The sequence below is a fragment of the Sesamum indicum genome, linkage group LG4 (assembly GCF_000512975.1).
Source record: "Sesamum indicum cultivar Zhongzhi No. 13 linkage group LG4, S_indicum_v1.0, whole genome shotgun sequence".
NCBI lineage: Eukaryota > Viridiplantae > Streptophyta > Magnoliopsida > Lamiales > Pedaliaceae > Sesamum > Sesamum indicum.
Genome location: NC_026148.1, coordinates 6,941,899 through 6,947,213, shown reverse-complemented (window position 1 = coordinate 6,947,213; position 5,315 = coordinate 6,941,899).

The following is a 5,315-nucleotide window of genomic DNA, read 5'->3' as shown; positions in this document are numbered from 1 at the left end:
ATACTGTTGTAATTTTGGTCCCACACATTACGGGTTCAGCAATTTTGATCCCCCAGAAAGAAAAACTTTTGCACTTTTAGTCCTAACCCTGTTTAAACTGTTATGTGAGGGATGAAAACCCACGTTTGAAAGGTCAAAGGTGGTTTTTCATGGTTTGAAACTCACTAGACTTTTTGAAGGGAATTATATCCTATTATGTCACAATTTGAATGCATCTCACGATAAAATGACAAGTTTCTCCTCTAAATTTTGCAAAAAGATAAGTTGCCCAGTTATGAAAGATAAAAAAAAATGTCTCTGCAATAAAATAAGCTGCACACTTGTGATAAATAAGAAAAATAAGGGTAAATTACATCAACAGTCCTTTAAGTTTGACATAATTACAAATACATTTCTATTAAATCAAAAATTATATTTACCCTCCTTGAGGTTTGTCCCATCTAAGATTTAACTCCACCGATAGGTTTTCGGTGAATTTATTACATATTATACCCAAAATATCCCTAATAAAATGTTTGACTATTATTTGACCAATTTTGAGACAAAAATGCCATTTGGACCAAATTATAATATTTTAAAATATTAAACGAGTTAAATGTTATGATATCACATATTTTTTACTTAAATGTAATATTTTATTTTTTCTTTGCTAACCTAGCTATTTTTTGTCCATTGCAGGGATTATCTTATATATTAGGGTGAAGTAAATCCACACCTTTTGATATTTAGTATAATTACAAATACATCCTTGTTAGGTAGGAAATTACATTATCCTCCTTGAGATTTGTAAAACATTAAAATGCTTGCAAAAAAAAATCTGCAATACGACGACACCCTTCATTTATCTGGCAAAAAAATTAATAAATTTTTAGAAAAGACTAAAAATTCCTTAAACAAAACTTCATTACACTAGAAAAAAAAAGGCGGAATTTGGGGCGGGTTTAGGAACAATTTTTTTTTTCTTTTGTATTTGCGAGCGGTTTTTGTATCTGAGGCTGACGATCCTCCATCAACTTCTGAAATGTCTCCAGCAAAACAAACAAAATTATTAGTTCTTTAACCAAAAATTAATTTTTTTTTAAAAAATAATATTAATAATCTACTTGCCGCCACCTCCGCTTCCCTCGGCCTGCTCTAGCCGTCATCCTCCTTTTTTTTTCCTTATAGCACCTTTCAAATAACTGTATCTACTTGGGCAGCCGACCGAACTCCGCCTTCTGTAGAAGAAAAAATAGTTAGCATCTTATTTATAAAATAATACTATTTACTTATCAACGTCCCCTTCCTCGGTACACAATCGAGGACGCCGTAGGGTTCGCCGTCCGATTCACCTGATTCTTTGTGGACTCCTGCTAGAAGTCCTTGTTGGCCTAGTACGCCTGGAGCTGGAGCCAGACCTCGTTGGCCAACCAGAGTGGCTTGACCAGGCTGGACCTGGCGACGGAAAATGTATTTCGAATGTACATTTCGGCCCATGTGTGTAAGACTTGGAATATGGACTCGTCATCACAGTCTCACTAGTAGGTCATCTACAATAATAAAATTAAACAAAACATTAGTAAAATTTATTAAACAATTTAGATTATTAGATAATACCAAATCAAATTTAAATTTGATTACCTTCATACTCTCGAACCAAAAATTTTAGTGCTTATATTGGTCAAATTTTGTGATTATTTATATTATGATGTAAAAATTATGTTATTGGGAATATTGTGCTAATGTCATGTAAAAAATAATATTACATCAATAAGCCTAATTATACAATAAATTGCACATCTCTACAACAAGTTTCACAAAAAAATTTCGCAATATGATACAATACACACAAGAATTGCATAAATTTACATAATAATTTCATAAATTACTCAACTATACAATTAATTTTGAAAGATTACACAAATTACACAAGACTTACAGAAAAATATTATAATTTCAGAAAAAATAGATTATAATTAATTTCAATGTGATATGTATTTCTATAATTGCAGAAATTACATAAAAGTAATTTTTTTACAAAACTTTTTCAAAAATCACCAAATTTTTTTTAAAAAATAGAAAATCATGAAAATTGTTAAAATTACAGAAAATTGTTAAATTTTAAAAAAAATTAAATATTTTTAAAATTACCAAAAATTATTACAATTTTTAATAATTATAGAAAATTATTAAAATTACAAAAAGTTGTGATTTTTTTAAAATTTCAGAAATGTATTAAAATTTTAAAAAATCACATAAAATTATTAGAAATATTAATAGAAAATACAGAATTTTTTTGAAAATCTCAAATAATTAAGAAAATTTTTTGAATTCTTTTTAAAAATTATAGAAGGAAAATAAAATTTTGCTAAGTGTTGTATATGTATTGACTTTTGGAACGGGCTCTTGAACGAGTATTTTTTGAAAAACCATTCCAAATAACCAAAACAACGTCGTTTCAGTTGACGAGCATTGATCAAGTTTTCTTGGTTCATTTAGGAACGGCTGGTCGATGTGTTCCTACGATCGTTCCTAGAAACAAAAACGATGTCGTTTAGTCCAAACATGACGTTGTTTCAAAAACGATGTCGTTTAGTCCAAACATGACGTTGTTTTAGAGCATTTTTAACAAAATCGTTCCTATTTTTTAAAAAACCGTTCTTAATTTTGTGCCAAAACTATTCTCCCTAAAAAGTCAGAAAAATAAAAAATATAAGAAAAATCATTCCAAACAAGTTAATGATCATAAAAAGTAGACCATAAATTAATTAAGGCCATTAAAAACATGTAATGCTTTGAATTAAATTGATACATATTCAGAAGATCAAGTACATTTGTATATATAAGATTGTTAGTCTTACATAGATGTAAGTAGCATCTTATACTATTGTATTGGATCGCCTAATCAGATCATTAAAATTCTTATAAGACCATTGGATATTATTAAATCGACAAAATACTACATTCGATGAAGTTTTGGACATTTTGGTTATACGGCTACTGAGTTATCGTATTTTATACACAACCATCAAGGTCAAAAGCAATGCAACTATCCATGAGAACATGTGATTTTAGATCAGACCACTAGATATATTCACACATGAAAAGTATTGTTATACGTTTAAGTTTGAAATTAATCAGAGTCCCGGAATTTGAGATATCATAATTGAAAAGTGAATGAGGAATCTATGGACATATTCAGGAACGGTATTGGAACCATTTTTCTAAGATCATTTTAGGAATGGACATTTCATACATTTAGGCAAGATTTTATTTAAATTCAACTTAGGAACGGTTAATTATTTAAAAATCGTTCCTAAGTTTGATTTTCCCTCCACTTTTCATTTGGTGCAAAATTAAATTTTTTGGAACTGATTTTGGAACGGTTAAAATAAATTGACCGTTCCTATATTTTGATTTTTTCTCCTTTTTTATTTAGGATATTGTAATGTATTTAGGAACATATTTATTAAAGTCTGTTCAAAGTTGGAACGATATTTGGAATGGTACTTTGAATATTGGACCGTTCCTAAATAGAAAAATAGGGGAAATGACAGATTTAGTCCCATAGGATAAGGTAGATCTCACTTTCGGTCCCTTGCTTTTTGGGGCCAACAGTTTTAGTCCATTAACTTTATGAAATTAACACATTTAGTCCCATTTCATCTCGAAATTGTAAAAGAACACCCAGCTTGCAAAATGGTATCAGAGCCTAGGTTTATTGAAGAAATATATGATTATATTACATTTTGATATTATCCACTAATGGAGGAAACTTTTCAAGATAATATGGAACCGAACGAAAGTTCGAGTTACTGTGAAAACAGGGAATATTTCCAGACTCTGGAAATACAAAGAAGAGAATATGGAAATTTAATTTTTGACAAATGTGACAATGGTCCCAAGAGGATTGACCCGAAGCTTCTCACGCCAGAGGAAAAACAAGAATGGCTGAGAAATTTCGAAGTTCGACAAGTACTACCAGGAAATGCAGTGAGACGTCTACATTCCACTGAAGTCCATGGTAGAATCCCAGCCAGGAGAAACGGAACGGGTAAATTCCTACATAATTTCAGTTCAAAAAAATTATGACTGATTGGAAAGAACTCGAGCCAGACACATCAAAGATTTCCCAAGATCTGAGGGAGATACAAAAGACGGTTCAAGACTATGGACATAGGTTAATACATATACCTATGAAAATGGAATCTTTGAGCCAAAAGGTGGACAAGGTCCTTAAGATCCTTCCCGATCTACACAAGGGTCTCACAGATTTGAAGGCCGAAATCACACATCTGAAGAAAAACCAACGAGAGAACCCTGAGACCTCTAGATCCAGACAGGAGAGAATCAGGGACGCCCTCGGAACAGTACCTCTTCTACACCAGAAGGGGAAGGCTACGGAGATTCCAAAGCCAAGGTCAAGAGAAGATCTGATCATTGCATCTATCAGATCTATAAAATAATGGAGATAACAAGAGCAGATCTTTCAGATCTACAAGAACTAGCGGAATCCTTTTCCCAACTTGGGATTGTGGATTTAGTCAATATCCAAACAAATGAGATCACTCCAGCACTACCACCACCGGAAGGAAGTACATGTTCTAATGATCCTCCACAAGATCAACCGATGAGGGAGAGTGCGGATTTCCACACTAATGCCACACCAACATTTGTGGGAACCAGATTAAAGGGAAATTCAGGAAGAAATCCAAAAAGAGTGCCGGAGAATACACCTTGGGCAAGGACCATGCTCCAGCCCTTACATCCATACGGCGCTATACTAAATCTGGATATTATCGATTTTCAAAATACCGAGAAATTGATAGACGAATGGGTTGCAGCAATCAAGATAGCAGCAACTACCCTGGAGCTCGACAAAGAAAATTTCATAAAGCTTGTAGAATTGAGCTTGGAGGGATCTGTAAAAATCGGATGGGATAATACCCCAGAAGATACCAAAGCCAGCATCCGGAGATTTGAAAGGCGCGATAGCTGACCGGCTAGGAAGGCTTATCAAGATACACTTCATCGGAGATGGATATTTCGAAGGAAGTAGGGCAGAAAAAGCTAGGGAAGATGCACAAGCTCTTTTCAGCATCGAATTAAGAAGTATTTGCGCAGTAGATGAATATATCTATTGGTTCCGCAAGTATTTCTTCCAAAGTGGAGTAGCAACAGAAGTAGCAGCTCCAATGTTCTTCGCAAAAATATGCAGTCCATGGAGGGAAATGTTGATTCAATCATACAAAGTACCTGAAGGACAACTGGATTCAGTGGCGCGAAGAATGTCTTTCCTTAAAGACAAGTTGAAGGATTGGTGTTATCAAGCATCC